Raw genomic sequence first — 19,230 nt, forward strand, 5'->3', positions numbered from 1 at the left:
GTATGTATGAAATGTGGATTGATTGAGTTCCACAGTAAAACACATTATTGTATAAACCACTGTGCAGACATGCTGTCTATTCCACCTCATGCTTGGAATTTTAAACACTATTAAATTCAAAATAAATTACCATCAAGGCAAAGGTATGTGTGTGTCACTTTTAGTTTCTGTGCTGCAGCTGAACACTGTTTGCATTCTCAACTCTATACTGAACAAAAGATAACTTATTTCAAGCAAATTGCACAGAAAGCCAATGGTCCGACGAATACTACACTCTTATAAGTGATTTTGGAGATGGACCTGGTGATGGGTAGTTTGACTTTTAAGAGAGCTGGTTCTTTTGGCTTGGCTTCCAAAGAAGAGTCAGCTCTTTCAACTCCAAAACACCTTTTCTTAATATTGTATAATATTTTCATCAAATTTTCAATTTCATTTTGCAAAAAACAAGTGTACAAAACAATACTAGCTACTAAACAGAACCTATAATAGTAACACCAGTATCCATCACTAGTTGGACCTGATCAAAAGAATCTGGATTTGTGGGAGCCTAGGTGTAACAATAGAAGAAAGTACACAGGTTATAGAAAAGTAGTAGAATTTACTTAGTATTATAGATTTATGTTTACATAATATTACAATAAACAACTGTGTGCCATCTTTATAAAATAATAAAAAAACAGTCCTTTTTAATATGTCTGTCAAATATTTTTTCAATGTGTCATTTATCAGCAGTTTACTGAATCCGTTTCTTTTGTTCCAGAAAATGGTTCTGGATCATTTGTCATGCTTTTGGGTAGTTTCTTTTCCCACATGTAGAACACAGTCAGGAGGCAGATGATAAAAGATAATAAAGTTTATTGTACAAAGATGATTATGAATGCGAGTCTTCAGTCGGGGAGATCGGGAAACCAAGAGTTGGTGCCAGGGAGATCCTGAGACTGTCCAGAGGAACAACCACCAGGTGGTGGAGGACGGACATATTCCCAGGCATTAAGGAGTGGAGTTGGAAGTTGCCAGCTGTGGTATGTGATCGGGAGGTAGAGACTAGAGGAATTTGAAGGGATTAATCCAGGAACGTCTTCAGAAGAAACCTGAAAAGAAAGGACACGTAGAGGTCAATCGCAGAGCTAATCAAACCTTCACACAAAGAGTAACAATGGTTGAACACTGAGGGCTCAGAGTACCATAAGGGCTAAGACTCGGGCGTCGAGGGATTGGCAACAACTCCTCTTATCCTCTGGCTGATGAGCCCAGAAGAATCGCAGGTGTGCGGGATGTATACCAGGTCCATTCTCCACAACGGCTCATAGGCTCCACCAGCCTCCTGACCCTCCCACCGCCCTCAACGGTCGCCACCTGGCGGCTCAGAAGACCAGGACGGCAGGGAAACATGGCAGTCAGAAATAAGATCATCATCCAAAATAAAAGAACAGGGCACCCACATGTGCTCCTCCAGACTGTAGCCCTCCCATTCGACAAGGTACTGCCAACCTCAACCCCCTTCACGGGAGTCCACGATCTGGTGGACCTCATAAGGTGGTTGCTCCTCAATAACTCAGGCAGATGGCGGGGGCTTGGAAGGAGGGCACAACGTGCTGGTCTGGACAGGTTTGATCTGGGATACGTAGAATGTGGGATGAAGAGAGGGGTGAAGGCGAAGTCCGACTGCTGTGGGACTGATTATGAAATCAATCTCATACAGGCCAATGTATTTGGGGGCGAGTTTTATGGAAACGGACTTGAGAAGCACATTACGTACTGATAACCAGACCTTCTGTTCAGGTGAATATTGTGGAGCAAGAATTCTTCTGCAGTCAGCTAAATGACGGTTCTGTTCTGAGGTGCGATGTAAGGCTTCGATGGTTCTGGACCAGATGTGTTTTCAGCGGAGTATGTGATGGTGGACTGAGGTAACAGAGATTTCTTTTTCATCTGTAAGAAAAAGTGGAGGTTGATAGCCAAGGGAAACTTCAAATGGGGACAAACCAGTAACGTGTGAATTATGTCCATACTCAACCCACAGAAGCTACTGGCTCCAGTCTGCCTCACCTCATCAACACTCAGATGAGGTGAGGCATCTGTGTTTTGATTCTAATTCTTGGTTTATTTTTTCTCTTTGTTCATTTGATTGACGATGGTAACCAGAGCATCTGGTGACTTGAGCATCAAGAGTAGTTTCCAGTCTTGAGATTTGAACTGGGGACCACGATCAGATAGAATCTCTTGGGGAATGCTATGGAGTCTGAAAATATGCTTGACTAGGAGCTGAATTGTCTGGAAGGCAGTGGGTAGTTTTCTGAGGGGAATAAGATGAAATAAATTGCAATGTGAGACCAGGGACGTTTAGGGATGGCTAATGGCTGAAGGAGACTGGCAGGAGGCTTATGGGAGGCCTTGCTACGGAACAGGCTAGGACATACTCTTTGACATTTTTATGGAGAGATGTCCACCAGAAACGACGGTTAATCAGGGCAATAGTTTGGCTTATTCCAGGGTGGGCAGAGAACTTACTGTGTGGATCCAGTGTGTGAGGCAAGCTCTAACTGAGGTGGGGATAAAAGTTCTATTTTGAGGGACCAATACCAGGGTCATGTTCAGTGAGATGGGCTTGTTTTATGGAATCTTCTATGTCCCAGGAAACTCCTCCAACTGTGCAACTGGTTGGACAGTTGCACAGGCTAGGGGTTTTGTCTTGGTCATCTGGAGAGAATTGTTGGGAAAGAGCATCTGGCGTGACATTCTTAGAACCTGGGGCATAAGAGATGGAGAGGATAAAGCATGAGAAAAATAGAGACCAGCAAGACTGACAGGGGTTAAGATGTGAATTAGAGGTATGAGAGATTCTTATGATCAGTCCAGACCAACATGGGAAACTCTGCATCCTTCAATTAATGAGGCCACTCCTCCAAGGCAAGTTTTATGGCAAGAAGCTCTCAGTCCCCCACGTGGCAGTTGTGCTCAGCAGAGGACAGTCTGCAGGAATAAAAGGCACAAATATGAGTCTTGTTATCAGAGGATGATTGTGAGAGAACTGCACCAACCCCTGTTGGTGCAGTGGCATCGACCTTAAGTCAATGCCACTCAAGGTCAGTGGCATCGACCTTGAGAATTAATTGTTTATGTTGATCAGGTTGAATGAGAATGGGGCTTTGCAAGAGGTCAAGAAAAGGTGAATTGGTTTCCGGAGTCCATGAGAATGAAATTTTGGTAGAAGTGAGAGCAGTTCACTGCGGTCTGACTGTGGTGTTTAATGAAGCGGCCATACAAGTTAGCGAAACCTAAAAACCTTTGAGGTTATTTGCATGTCTCAGGTAGGGGACAATTCAGAACAGATCTGTGTGAACCTGTCTGCCCTTGAGGATGTAACCAAGAAATGAGATAGATGTCTTATGAAATTCACACTTCTCTGCTTTTATATAAAGACAATTCTTGAGGAGACACTGAAGAATCAGGTGGACCTGTTTTTGATGTTATGCAAGGGATTTGGAGTAAAAGAGAATGTCATCTAAATATACAAAAACAAAGACATTCAGGAAATCACGAAGAATGTTGTTAATCAGTGCTCAGAAAAATGTGGGAGTATTACAGAGTCCGAAGGGCACGACAAAATATTCAAAATGTCTGACGGAGTTTTTTAAAACCCCATTGGACATTTTGTTTTCCACTCATCTCCCTCTCTACTACGTACGAGGTGGTAGGCGTTACGGAGGTCTAATTTGGTAATGTGGGTTGCTCTATAAACAGGTTTGAGCGCTGAGGAGATAAGAGGTAATAGATATTTATTTTTTATTGTGATGTGATTCAGACCCCTGAAATCAAGGCAAGGATGCTGGGACCCGTCCTTTTTGCCCACAAAAAAAAACCCCAAGCGCCAAGTTTCCATTACCTCTCTCAGGATGGAACATGTTGAAAAGTCAGGTGGTGGGTAAGGGCACTCCAGGAAGTAAATCAATAGTACAATTGTAAGGACGATGAGGTGGGAGAGAGAGTACTAAAAACCACTCCCAGATTGTGATATTTAGTAGGGATGAGAGAGAGATCCGGAGGGTCAGCCCCATCAGGATCTGCTGGGCTGGAACCTGGAGGAACGGTGGACCGTAGGTGTGGCAGTTGAGAGACCAGGATTCTATGCCCAAGTCTCGAACCCCACACAGAACCCAAATTCCAGCTTCCTGACATTACTTTTCCAGAACCATGTAGCCATGTATTTATGGAAAAATGCAGTCTTCTCTACACCACTGTTGAATCTTGAACAAAAAAAAAAAGAACTACGTAGAACCCAGCAGAAATAAAGTAGCTTATACACTGGCTTAATGATAAATGTTGAGAAAATAGGCACAAAATTTTACTTCACAAATATATTCTGGATCTGAAAAAAACTTCAAACAGTTGTCTTGATCTGTTATGTTTTGCTGCAGTTGACATATCTTTGTACTTATAATTGTAGTGTTGTTTTGCACTGCAAAAGTACAGTCCACTTAAACTAGGTTGAAACATGGCAGTTTTTAACAAGCTGAGAGTGTCGCCTCACAGGGCTTTGAACTCCGTCACTCTTCTTTTGCAGTGACAAACGGGGACAGGGACCAGCACACCATCTGTGCTGCATTAGCTGCAGAGGCTGTCATGATTGACAAAACTGGTAACAGCGACACCCATTTCAAACTCCTGTCTGGCTCTGGGTTGCTACAGATGAAGAGTGATGGCTTGCCACATGGGTTCTTAGTACGGTATATAACTTGGGGATGGCTTCAGCCTGGAAAGAAACAAGCTCATCTCTGGTGTGGATAAGGATGACACTGTGCCACATGCTTGATAATAGCTGCCTCAACTTGGGGAATAAACAGAGGGATGTTTATAATGAGATTGTGTTGTAGGGCCTATGATGGTCCCAAGCTCCCACAGTCTACACAGACCATTTAGTTTGCAGGCTTGTTCTGTTAAAGTTATTTGTGCATCTGCAGAGGGTAGAATTACACGGAGATGGGAGAAATTATCAGGGGACAGCATCAATCATGCTTTGAAGGTAAACAAAGACACGTATTTGTAAGAAGTGAATGATGAATGAAGAAGCTCTGCTTGTGCATTCAAACTGCAAAACAAGGCTCAAATGTATATAAACAAAGATTAATTAGAGAGATGAGGGGAAGCATTTTCACTGTATCAGCAATAGACACAGATCACTTACCAGTTTCAAGATATTGTGTGTATCATGTTGATGGACCCAAAGGCAACAAGCAAAAGTGTTGGGCTGATTTTGGAGTTTTAATAAAAATAGGAGGAGAAAAAAAAAATACAGAGAACATAGGGAGGCAGAGCAGAAACAAAAAACACAAGAACCAGGATGAAAAAGTCAGCATCATGCAACAGTGAGGTAATGGGATTTAATGGGAGGAACCAGCAAGGAGGAACTGAGAACTAGAAACAGGTGGCAGATGTGTTCAGTCAAAATAATAATTTACTTTTATTCAGTTATTTGTTTTCTTTTTTTTTTTGTCCATATAATTTCTCTCTTCATTGTGTGAAAAAGGGGCAGGAGACAGGATGGGACGAAACGCTATTTATCTGAAGGGAACAGAATATGTAGCAGTGAGGACTCACAGGTTCACCGCAGTAGGTACACCACCTTCCAAGGAATAGCATTTTACATCAACAACTTTTGTTTTGACAGGACTATTTCTTTTTCTTTTTTTAACTGTTAGCGCTATTTTTTAACAGGATAGAGACAAAGTGGAAGTGTAAATATACTTGTTTGAAGTGTTAAGATAATTTACATTGTAAAGTCTATTTTAAGCTGAATTATAGTTCACCAAAGTATGTTCAATCAATCAATCAAATTTTATTTGTATAGCACATTTCAGCAGCAAGGCATTTCAAAGTGCTTTACATCATAAACACAAAAACACAAAGTGAAGCATCATGGAATAAACAATACATTGTTACATATTACATTTCAAATACAATTCTAAACAGGTGTGTTTTTAGTTGAGATTTAAAGAAAGTTAGGGTTTCTGCTGTTTTGCAGTTTTCTGGACATTTGTTCCAAATTTTTGGTGCACAGATGCTGAAAGCTGCTTCTCCTCTCTTGGTTCTGGTTCTGGGAATGCAAAGCAGACCAGAACCAGAAGACCTGAGGGTTCTGGAAGGTTGATACAACAACAGCAGATCTTTGATGTATTGTGGTGCTAAACCGTTCAGTGATTTATAAACTAACAACAGTATTTTAAAATCTATTCTTTGAGCTACAGGGAGCCAGTGGAGGGACTTTAAAACTGGTGTTATGTCTATCTTCCTGGTTTTAGTGAGAACACGGGCAACAGCGTTCTGGATCAGCTGCAGCTGGAGGATTGATTTGTTGGACAGGCCTGTGAAGACGCTGTTACAATAATCAATGCGACTAAAGATAAATACATGGATGAGTTTCTCTAGATCTGGCTTAGACATTAGTCCTCTAATCCTGGAGATGTTCTTCAGGTGATAGAAAGCCGACTTTGTAATCGCCTTTATGTGGCTCGCAAGGTTCAAGTCCTTACAACTAATATGGCTTGACTTGATTAGAATACTTATGAAATAGTCCATTAAACCCCTTTCTAGAACAGCGGTCTTCAGAATCACAATCAAACAGTACACAAACGGTTCCACACGAATCATTTTACAATTGATCTGTGTCCAAATGGTATTTTCTACCATCACAATGCTAAGATAATAATAACACTTGACAGAGTACCTAAATGAATTAATTTCTAGCTCTGTTTTTTCTTTGCTTTTCACTTTGCCGCTCCACTTTTATCTTTATATAAAGCACCATACATATTAACTTAATTTGTAATAATGCTCCACCTAGTTTGCAATCTGTTAAGTGTCTGCTGATAACATTTACCCAAAATGCACTTGCAATGATCCATTTATAAATGTTTGTGTCATAAAATTAAACTTAAAAATGAAAATAAAGCCATCCGCATAGCACAACATTTTATTCAATATTTTACATCAACTACAAAACTTAAATCAATCGATCTTGTAAAGGTTTTAGCAACAATGACTGAATTCTGACTGGGGCAACCTATATATCCGCCATCCAGATATACTCAGGAGAGTTCCCTTCTGTAGCTCTCCTCAGATGTGATGGAGGCTCGGATCCCATAAGTCCTATCCCGCACTCCCAGCCCTCCCCAAAATTCCATCCCTGTATGGTGTGCTATGTTGCACTTTTCCATGTAAGTAAGAGCATGTATGATTAAGCACAAATTCAGTCAACACAGGTAATTAACACACGCTCTATTAATAATGTACTATACTATACTATAAGTGTGTCTACACCCGCATGCTGTGCCCTCCAGTCAATAGTAAATGATCAATGCAACTTTATTGATGTTAAGGTGTATTTAAATACAGTGACTTGGAAAAGTATTCATACCTCTTGAACTTTTTTATATTTGCCATATTACAACTGCATACATCAATATAGTTTATTGGAATTTATTACAAAGTGTTATACAAATGTGAAGTAGAAGGAAAATATTTTTAAAATATTTTTTAAAAATAAAAAAATGAAAAGTGTGGTGAGCTAAAGGAACTGATTGAGTGCAGTTTCCTTCAGAGGTTTTCTGGTAACTGATAATGACTAACCAGAGTCCAGCTCTGTGTGATCTAATGTCAGTAAAAATCCAGGTGATCTGTGATGCCTCAGACGTTCAGAGAATATTGGGAACAACACAGCACAAAGGTCAGGGAGAAGCTGTGGAGAAATTTAAAACAAACTTAGGTTATAAGACGATTTCACAGGTTTTGAACATATCACTGTTCAATCCATCATATGGAAATGGAAAGAGTCTGGCACAACTGTAAACCTACAAGACCAGCCCATCCAGTTAATCTTCCAAGCTGAACAAGGAGGACTCAGATCAGAGATGCAGTCAAGAGGCCCATGGTGACTCTGGACCAAATGATCCAAAGCTCCGAGTGGGGAATTTGTCCACAAGACAACTATGAGCCTTCGTGGCACAAAGGTGACTTTATGGAAGAGTGGCAAGAAGAAAACCATTGTTAAAAGAAAGCCATAAGAAATCTTGCTAGCAGTTTGCCAGAGGCCATGTTGGACACAGCAAACGTGGAGGAAGAAGTTTTTGTTAGACCAGAACAAAATTGAACGTCCATCCAACCATTTTCTGGCCACCCTTGTCCCTAGTGGGGTGCTGGTTTGCCTATCTCGAGCGAACATTTCAGGCGAGAGGCGGGGTACACACTGGACAGGTTGTGCCAGTCTGTGGCAGGGCAACAGAGAGAAGATAGGACAAACAACCATGCATGCACACACACGCCCGCACGCACGCTTAAGGAGAATTTAGAGAGACCAATTAACCTAACAGTCATGTTTGGAATGTGGGAGGAAGCTGGAGCACCTTGAGAGAACCCACGCATGCACACATGCAAACTCCATGCAGAAAGACCCCGGGCTGGGAATTGAACCCACGACCTTCTTGCTGCAAGGCAACAGTGCTGCCAACTGCACATCTATGCAGCCTAAAATTGAACTTTTTGATCCAAATGCAAAATGCTATGAGTGACAGAGAACTAAGTGTACATCACTCTGAACACACAATACTCGCTGTCAAATATGGTGGTAGGATTATCATGCTCTAGGTGTAATTCTCTTCAGCAGAAACTGAAAAGCTAGTTAGAACTTAGAAGATGCATGGACAATTTTGGAAGAAAGCCTGTTGGAGTCTGAAAAAGACTTGAGACTGGGGCAGAGCTTCACCTTCCAGCAAAACAACCAGCCTAAACATAAAGCCAGAGTACAATGGAATGGTTTAAAACAAAAATATATTCATGAGTTCAAATGGCTCAAAGTCCAAACCTAATCCCAATCCAGAATATGTGGAAAGATATGTGTTGGAGAAATTGTGATATTATTAATCAAATATTTGTTATTCTCATTGATCTTTATAATGTATCTTTATTTTATGCTTTCCCTTTAGTTAATCTTATTATATAATTAAGAATATTTCTGTATTGTTGATTTACTCTGATTACTTTCTCAGAAGGCCTCACTGACGAAAAGCAGAGACAACAGTCTTTCTGCAGTGTTATCTCTTGGGGAAAAGCTCTGCTTCGTTTGAGTTGCTGGATTGCTACAAAACTGTCACTGTGAAGATTGACTAAATATTCTGTTTAACTTTGTGCCTGGAAGGAGATTATCTAGTGCAGAATAATTGTGTGTTAGTTAGTGAATGACATTTGTCGCTGTAGCTGTGTGATGAGTTGTTTCCCCTCCCTTTAGAGCTACAGCATCCTGGTGATTAGGGATCCTGAAAACAATAAAAAGAGAGAAGCAGACAAAATATGCTTCAGAGCGGTATGAGATTGTAACTGAAAGCACATCTCTGTCTGTTCTTCTCAGAAGCAGACAAAATATGCTTCAGAGCAGTAGGAGATTGTAACTGAAAGCACATCTCTGTCTGTTCTCCTCGTGAGTAAGAAAAAATCTAACTCTTTTGTCTTTTCTGTCTTTGTTAATGTATGTTCAACAGGTGTTAACCCTAACAATATGAAAACTGCTGTTCACAAGCATGGTTCCCACCTGCTTCTAATCTGTGTACCTAATCTGACTCAGCTTGAGCAGTTTGGAAACTGGATGATGCGAGCTGCTAGACCCTAAAGACCAGCAGCCATAACTTCAGCAAAACGAGGTTCCATAAAGTATTGACTCAGGGGCCTGAATATTTTTGCACACTGCACTTTTCAGGTTTTAATTTGAAAAAAAAAAATTGAATCATGAATAATTTTCTTTCAACTTCACAATTGTGTACCATTGTGAAGTCAAATCAGGAAAAAGAAAAAAAATGCGCTCACTGTGTTCCACACGGACCTAAATGAGGGACGAAAAATGCAATGGAAAAAAAAGCGGAAGAGAAAGCCAAACAAAGAAGACGAGAGTTTGAGGCTCTTTGACTCGCACAGATCTGGATGAATTCATAGACGGGCAGAGAGGCAGCCAGTAAAAGACGAGCTGTATTGTTTGAGATTGGACTGCGAAGTTACCCACGATCCTCCTGTCGGACTTCCAGCTTTAACTGCAATTAGCATCATTAACCACAACACGGCTGAACTGAAGCGGCGTTGATTAATTGATTTTTAGAATTGAACTGATTGTTGTGTTGTTGAATAGTAATTTAGGTGTTAAGCTTAACTTTTTATTAATTTAGCATTTGTTAAGATTTAGAGGAGAATATCTTCACTTTGCTCGTCAATTTTCCTCTGTCCCAGGTTCTTGAGTCTTCACGTGCACAGGGGAAAGAAGAACAATCATACGACAAACGGACTTCAGATATCTAGAGCTTTATCCAGAGAATTCAATGCAAACAGAATGTCACATACGCATCACACCCAGATTATCAAAAAGTCCCACACATAGTAAAACAAATACCTGCAACGAGTTGAAAAGAAAAGACAAAAAATGCATTTTTGCGGAATTGCTCACTCGGACTTAAACAAAGCAATTCGACTCTTCTGCTGTGAAACAAAGCTTTTATGAAATATTTTAAAAGTAAAGTAGTTTCCTAATTTTATTGTGTTTCAGTAATATAAAATGCATGCAAATAGTGTGGTTAAAATTAACTAATTAATTGTTTAGTGCTTAAGGAAATCTCTTAATACTTTTGGTTGTACTTTGTAGAAGACTTTTAAAGTTTTAATGTTCTACTGAACTTTTGAATCGAGACTTAAGAATTTCTTATCCTGATAACAGACAGACTCCCTGCGCCTGTCTGAAAACCCTCCTTAGAAATTTAAGGAAGTTTAGAGAGTCACCAGTTGTTTTAGTTTGGATCTTTATCTAAGTTTACCTAGTCGCAAAGTCTACTCCCAAATATTCATGCAATATTTCATACGCATAAAGGCTAGCCTGTCTTTACAGTTACTCTCACTAAAATTATATTTTCAACACATTACATTAGGAAGAATAACAACTTAAATCTATTTACATTTATGAAATAAATATTTATGATTAATAAAGAAAAGTTAGATATTTGTATATTTAAATAAATGTAAATATTATGTAATTGTAAAGATGAATTTTAAATGTATTTTAAGGTTAAGGAACTTAAGTTTAGTTACTTGTTCATTTAACTTTATTTACTTTGTGGGTTTGATTCACAGTGAGTTGCTTAGTATTGTTTATATGGTTTATTTTCTTTGTAGTTTGAGTGAAATTAATTTGTGTAAATTTACAGACAGTTAAGTCATTATTTATCTTTTTTCTTTTGGGTTTGTTCTAAGGTTTTTACCTGTGAAAATGTCCTGACATACACTGAATGTGTATGTCAGGACACACACAGGATAAAATGAAGAAAACTGCTTGGTCCTTTGAGTAAAACCCTGTCTGAAAGTGTACATCAATTTATCCATCCCTTCTCAAGTGAGGAAGCTGCACAAATTAGAAAAGAACTTGACAACCATTTTGTCTTGGTTTTTCACATTAAATTCCAATAGAATATATTTATGTTTGTGATTGTAATGTGACAAAATATAGAAAAGTTCAACAGGTATGACTAATTTTACAAGCATATGCAAGTCAGCTGGTCAGCTTGTGCATACACAAGATTTATAAAGGAGACACCAAGTGACTTCCAAAAATAATGGAAGGCAATCTTACTGTAATGCTCTGTGCTCTGCAGCACAGAGAAAGACTCTCTCTCATGGTCTGGAAGTTTTTATCTTTAATGTACCTTTGGGTTTTGCAGGAGCATCAAGCCCTGGCTGCCTATGTGAGGATACTGTTGTACCTTCCATCCTTCCATCTCCTCTGATCAAGATTATCAAATTTAGCGAATTGAGCTGACAGGAGTTGGAGGGAAGCGAGTTTAAACGGATAAAGCACCAAATTGCAAGGGGACAGGAAGTGCAGAGAAACAGAGAGAAAAAAGGTCAAACTTTCAGGCGAACGCAGCAAAATGTGCCAAACTTACTGATTGTCATTGCTATTGTTATCACAAGTTTGACTGTAATAGGAGAAGGAGAATTAGCTATTCAGGGGGGGCCGTCAGAGGTTGAGGATGAAAAGAGAGACGTGACCCAGGAAGGTAACCAGAGAAATAACATGAGCAAACTTCTTCTTGTTTTTCATATTTTATGGGGGGCCATTTGTTTTACATGAATATATAGTTATTTTAGGGGAATATTGTGTATTGATATTAACAATATATAAATAACCCCTGGTTAAGCTCCTTATTTTATGTGTTCCTTTTTAGCACTTGTTGCCTTTATTTTGTTAGTTGACTTTTTTTTTTAAATTAATTCTTTTATTTTGATGAGAGAACTTTTGCTGTCTATGTTGAGCAGTGGCAACTTGGCAACAGAAGGAACGGAAGATAAGTGGCAGCACTGTTATAAAATGTATCTTGTTATTAGCGGCCTCCTTGACAGAGGCACAAAGTACATTTATCTTGTAACTAGGATATTTCTAATATTGGTAAATTGGAATTGTGATTTTTGCTTTATTGCAATTAAATACGGTATAGTTTTTGAATCGGTTGAGGTTAGTAACTTACAGTACACTGTCTTTTTGTGTTTGTGGAACAGGCCTTACGGTGAAACTTGTGGTTTATTTCAGTAAACCTGGCTGTTCATCAGTAAAGCCAAAATCCTTCATTTGGGGTGTCTGCTATTGTCATGGTAGAAGCTACACGCTTAACCCACATGCAGATGGTCAAACAGGAGATGCGATTTGGTAAAATGAATAAAGTTTGTTGAATCAAAAAATTAAGATAGAGAGTCTGTAATGTGTCTCAGGGGGGCCTTGGGTGAGGGTCGTCTCCGCGCTAAATACAGGGAGAGAGGTGGTAAGTGTAATAATTACGGATAACCAACAGGGTTCAGGAACGGGCTTACTGGTGAGGAAGAAGTCTCCGCTGGGAAGTGGGTGACTAACTGGAGGAGGGGCCTGGTCTGGATCAGATGGTTGGTGGCTGATGGATTTGTTGTTGGAGGGCGGGCAGGTAGAGAGCAGGTTTCGGCCAGTCTCGGCGGTTCTTGAGTCAGACTTAAAAGGTCTCAGGAAGAACTTCTCCACAGCTCCACGGGAGGAAACCCTGTGAGGAGAAATATCAGAATAATCTCAGGTTTGCTTGAAAAACGTAGAAAAAACACTGACACCAGGTTCAGGGGGCTCTGAGTACCCTTGTAACAGCGTTTTCACAGGCCTGTCCAACAAATCAATCAAACAGCTGCAGCTAATCCAGAACGCTGCTGCTCGCGTTCTCACTAAAACCAGAAAGATAGAGACATAACACCAGTTTTAAAGTCTTTCCACTGGCTCCCTGTAGCTCAAAGAATAGATTTTAAAATACTGTTGTTAGTTTACAAAGCACTGAACGGTTTAGCACCACAATACATCAAAGATCTGCTGTTGTTGTATCAACCTTCCAGAACCCTCAGGTCTTCTGGTTCTGGTCTGCTTTGCATCCCCAAAAGAGGAGAAGCAGCTTTTAGCATCTATGCACCAAAAATTTGGAACAAACTTCCAGAAAACTGTAAAACAGCAGAAACACACCTGTTTATTTAAAATGTAATATGTAACAACGTATTGTTTATTCTATGTTGCATGACTTTGTGTTCTTGTGTTTATGATGTAAAGCACTTTGAAATCCCTTGCTGAAATGTGCTATACAAATAAAATTTGATTTGATTGGCGGTTAACACTCAAGCGCTGGAAAACCGACCTCCCGCTCTTCTGATGCTGACGGTGATAATGCCGATTACGCACAGGTGCGCAGGATACAGCCTCCAACAACTGCCAACCTCTGGCTCCATCTGGTGGAAAAGAAAAAGGTTCCCCACCAAGCCTAGCTTCAACACCCGACAGCTGCAGCATATTTCATCAAACCCTGAAAAGACATCTCACAGAGTGTTCTTTCAAAGACAAAAAGGCATCAAGGTTCACTAAAAAGAGTCATGCTTCATCACCACCAATAGGATGCACCTGTTTTGCTTCTCCCAAAACACAAAGTTTACAAAAAAGCTCTCCCTCTTCAGATGCCAAATAAGCTGCATTTCCCTCCCAATTCTTTTTTTCTTTTGCATAATGACCAGTTGTGTGCACCTATAGTTTGTGAAGTAGAGTAATCGTAACGGCTTTTTTTTCTTCATGTTGGCCGCATTTTCTGTACTGACTATTTATTTTTCTCATTTTCAGCCCTGACCTAATTGAAAGGGAAAACTTAAGGCTTACAAAAACTTTGTATTTTCTGTCCTGGAAGGTATTTTAAGAAGCTGGTTCAGTTGTAAAGCAGGTTAAGTTAACCTTGTGGTATAGGTAAAGCACCTAATTTTCTTAACTAAATGATGCGGGCAGGTATATCTATTAGCAGGTTTAATTTCGCCTGCACTTGGTTGTGTACATTATTTTAAGTGTATTTGACAAGTTTACCAAAATATAAAAAATGTCATTCAAACTGCATTTGCCTTGTTTTATGTTTTACATATACTTGTCATTGCATTACTTGAGTGCATCCATTTTTACAGTAATTTCCAGACTTAAGTACAAGACGTTTCAGATACTTTGACTTTAACTCAAGTAACATTTCAGTCAGTGACTTGGACTTTTACCAAAGTCATATTTTGGAGAGGTACCTACTTTTACTTGACTCTGAGATTTCAGTATTTTATACAACACTGCATTTCAATCCTAAAGATGTTGTATTTATATGAATGGTTTGTTGGAGAAAAAAAGGTATCAAGGCTTATTTAAGAAATAAAGGAAAACATTGTTTCAAACAATATTCCTGGAACATTGCTCTGGAACAAGTTTCATAGCAAACCCCTAAGGTTGCTCTGGAAAGGTATTATCTTGTTTTCTCTCCTGGTGGTATCAGATTTCTGCTGTTTTAGAAAAGCTAGATTTGTTTCTGTGTTTCTATAGCAGAGCTCCACCTTGCAGTGTGTATCTGTAATTTGTCCTAACAGATAGGACAAATAAACAGCACTGATCACACCTGGCTGAAGATATACTTTAGGATAGACTTACACAAAAATAACAAAAAACCCAATACAATTATCTCCTTCTGTTTTCCCCTGGGGAGAGATTTTGTTATTACTGTAAGTTGAAGGAAGATTTAAGAGTTTGCCATTCTCAAAGCTTACTAAGAGGGATACCTGATGTCTGCATATGAAAAATGGGAAAACATGTAATTACATCACCTTGGTCCCTAAGGATACACCCTGCACTTGTGTTTAAATTAATTCTTCAAATGTCCTCTGCTTGACATTTCTGTGAGGAAGTTGGAACCCAATCAGGCTCTCACTTGTGAAAAGAAACCCCATGGGGTGGAACATGCCCAAAGCTATTTTTCCCCACCTGCTCAAAGCAGCTTTTTCCTCCACTGTACCTGTATCAGCACAAACCCAAGGTGTCCTTCTCCCTGTTTACAGAGAGACCCCAGGACTCACATGATTAATCACTGCCGAGACACACCACTTCACACCAGTTGAAACAACAGCAGCCTTCACCTTTACCAAACTTAACACTGTTCTTAATTACATTCCCACTTTTAATGAGCAGATCAGAATACTCATAAAGAGCTCTTATCTCATTTACAAATGATCACCACCCTAACTAAAAATACTATATTATATTGTATGACGAGTTTTGCCATCAGAGGGCGCTCAGTGCCATGTGCACCAGGAGTTGACGCTCTGGCTGGCAGAAGAAGTTGACCATTGCTGAGGAAGCTAGAAGACATAACGAGCAGCTACTATGGGCTCTTTGCATGTCAGCTTCCACTTTGAGAAGGACCTCGCTGCAGCAAACAAAAAGGGGCGGGAATGGACCGTTGGTAGTCTCATACCTTATTTGGAAATGGGATCACTCCAGAAGTAAGGGGGGCGCTATTTCCTATGTTATCCATGATCTCCCGGTTTTATTTTCTTTTGATATCTGTGATATATTTTCACCTTTATGACGGAGTTGTACTCTCGGCATGTATTTGAACTTTTCTCTTTTATTTACTTTAACACAGCTCACAATGTTTAACAAATTCTATTGCTTTCTGTGTATGTCCTTGTTTCTCTTCAATCTTGTTAGATCGGTGATGACAATGCATTTCTTGTTAGCAAATCAATAAAAATTTTGAAGATGAACCATGACTAAGCATGATAATTGAAGCTGGTATGTAAAAGTATGGATTTAGGCAACAAATTACCCAATATATATTTACTGGTAAAAGACAGTACAACTTCTAAGGCAGCTTAAACAAAAATACTTTCCAGGCAAGAGACTTTTCTGGCAATTGAACTGCTTTTAGTTCTGTCAATAATCATTTAAAAACCTGCTTCTATTCACCTTATTCCAAGCCCCCATGAGGCTTTCCGTCATTTATGGGCGCGACTAAAGCCGCTAACCGGAACCGCCCTAAGTTTACATATTAGCAACTCGCTAACCGGCTTTCCACAGAGACTTTAGGCTATTAAATATGTGGGAATGTAACCAAGAATAGAATTCACTCGGGTTCAGATAGCAGTTTACTATCAACCAGTTAGATTTATTACAAAATTACTGGACTGAAACGCATTCAACCTCATATTAACTCATTCTGAGTTTATCTCACAAATAAACAAAACAAACAACATTTACTCCAAACATGAGTGGAACACTCTCAAGGTCCTTGGTAAAAGAAAAATAAAAGAAGCTGGCCAGCAAAACAAAAAAAAGTTCATATAGAGCTCTATATGTGTGTGCTGCATACGCCAAAGATGGATGCCAGAGGTGGTCCTGACTGGGATGGCGACCCAGAATGAAGATGGCGGTCGGCGTCTGCAGACACAGGAACTTCGCGGCCTCCCTCTCTTCCTCCACAGGAACACGAACACCTTCCTAATTGTTGTGTCTACCACTAGCAGGAAAACATGAGGCATAAAGGAATCAGGCGATGTGCAGAAGCCGGACAGACACTGGCACGTCTCAGTTCTGCAGCAGCTCTGAAACTTCTAAGCCCGGGAGTTGCCCTAGCAACTAGCGAGCTCCATTTTAAAATAGCATTTAAGATTCTTTATCAAGAATATACTTTATAAAATAACATGCACCTTATGTACAACAATAATCATTTTATATTTTCCGGAACATGACAAACTTAACAGTCATTTTAAGTCACAATTCCCACAGTAAAACAGGAGTTTGGTTTCTAAAACATTACCGCATTAGCGACAACTTAATACATAAAATCAGAACACATACAACATTATAAATCTCTGATAATGCTCACCTAGCAGGAAAACATGAGGCATAAAGGAATCAGGCGATGTGCAGAAGCTGGGCAGAGACTGGCACGTCTCAGTTCTGCAGCAGCTCTGAAACTTCTAAGCCCGGGAGTTGCCCTAGCAACTGCAGTCAGAATGCTGCCGTAAAGTACTGCCGTACTTTGCTCTTAAAGGGGTAGTACCCACAAAGTAAAAGCAATACAAACAAAACAAATAACACAAACTACCCAAATATAGCTGGGTTACAGGAACTCCAGCTATCACAGCTTACATGTGGGAACATTGTTTTTTCCTGCACTCCAAGCGCTAGTTATTTTAAGAATGCTTATCAGTGCCCCGAAAAATGACAAAGACCCAGACGTTATTAACAATAAATAAAATTCTCCGAGGCAGAACTTGAAAACTGGGCAATAAGCTACTAATACGTAGCTTTCGTCAACGTCGCAGGCGGAAGTGAGAGCGTTCGCAAGCAATAACCTGGCCGGAACACGGTGCATCAAATAATAAAATATAACTCAATGAAGCTTTGATAAAACTTTTGATAAAATTTCCACAATATATTTTAATAATCGAGGTACTAAAATCACTCGAGAATGCCTATTCTCAACCCTGAACAAGAATGTTTTTATCAATCAATCAATCAATCAAATTTTATTTGTATAGCACATTTCAGCTACAAAGCATTTCAAAGTGCTTTACATCATAAACACAAAACAAAGGCATGCAACATAGAATAAATTACCAAGTTTTTTTTAATTTTTTTTTCTCCTCCTTTCTCCCTTTTCCTTCCCCTTCTTCCCCCTTCCCTTTGACACGGAATTTAAGCGCCTGTTACCGCCGGACTCCGCCGTCCGTTTAACCACGGGTATTCGCCGGGCCCGTTGCCCATAACAGGAAAAAAAAAAAAAAAAAAAAAAATTCATACATATCCACAAAATCAAATCCATATGTAACCCAGGCTTTCCGACCCTAAATCTGCAATCTGCAACTGATGGAAGACACCCTAGGCTCTGCGTTGTGTTTTATGGTGAAGGCGGGGTGTGATCCGTGCAGGGGCGGAATCAGACACAGGGCTCTTCAGACTTTCGCGCTTTTATTTCATCCACCCTTGCAAGCAATAAACACACTGTAAAGAATACAGCGGATCGCGCACAAAAATACCCTGCACTACGGAGTCCCCAGCAGGACAAACATGTTACAATTGCGATAGTGCAGTAATTACCGAGCGCAACAGCACCCTCTTTTGGAATGTCTATACACTGCTTTACATCTACCCCTTCTTTATTTGATGGCGTCTCTGCCATAAAACTAAACAGAACATAAGAACAATTAACTGAAAGGACCCTTAACAGTCTTATCAACAATAAAGTGTATTTCTCAGATTTATCTTGTACGATATGGATGTTTGTGTGTTGTTTGATGTTCTATGTGTGCCTGTGAGTTCTCTTTGCCTTTTCCCTCTGCCACAGCTTCCATCCTCCTCTATCTTCTCTGCTGCTCCTCTTCTGTTTTTGTGACCTGTGATTCATACGACAGCTTTGGAGGACGTCTGGTCCTAGGTGGGTTTTTTCTTGGAATCCCACTGCTCTGCTGAATCCAGACTGCCATGGGGTGCATTTTCTCCTGCTTTATCCCCTTCCTCGTGGCTGGCTTGTTTGTCTTTTTGGTTAATTTCTCCAAGCCACAGAGAAGGTCCAGTTTCCTCCATGCTGACTGCATCTGCATTCTGTTGAAGGTCTGCCTCTAAACTGGTCTCTTTTAGATCTAAATCTGATTCCTCCCCCTCAGCTGTAGGTTTGCCTACCTCCTCTACCGGGATAAACATGCACTGGGTGAGAAGGTTTCTGTGAACCACTCTTTCTGGGCCACCATCCTCCGGTTGTACCACGTATACTGGTATTTCAGGCTGTTTCTTCACTACAATATATGGACGCGTCTCCCACTTGTCTCCAAGCTTCTGCCGTCCTTCCACATGACATA

At 40.0% G+C, this 19,230-nt stretch overlaps 1 long non-coding RNA gene across 4 annotated transcripts; it reads right to left on the bottom strand.

The window, feature by feature from the left end:
* Positions 1-702: 702 nt before the first annotated feature.
* On the bottom strand, positions 703-16,958 carry LOC129353170 (uncharacterized). 4 transcript variants are annotated; one of them, XR_008604983.1, is made up of 5 exons: positions 16,740-16,958; positions 12,889-13,088; positions 2,862-7,735; positions 1,185-2,748; positions 703-1,091 (listed from the first exon to the last, which is right to left on the bottom strand). It is a non-coding gene; the product is annotated as an uncharacterized LOC129353170 (long non-coding RNA). The 4 variants fall into 4 exon arrangements; XR_008604984.1 differs by having other exon boundaries at positions 1,185-1,615; positions 1,760-7,735; XR_008604981.1 differs by having other exon boundaries at positions 1,185-7,735.
* Between the last annotated feature and the right edge of the window lie 2,272 nt (positions 16,959-19,230).

Source organism: Poeciliopsis prolifica, unplaced genomic scaffold, assembly GCF_027474105.1.
Source record: "Poeciliopsis prolifica strain line A6 unplaced genomic scaffold, Auburn_PproV2 SCAFFOLD085, whole genome shotgun sequence".
Classification (NCBI taxonomy): Eukaryota; Metazoa; Chordata; class Actinopteri; order Cyprinodontiformes; family Poeciliidae; genus Poeciliopsis; species Poeciliopsis prolifica.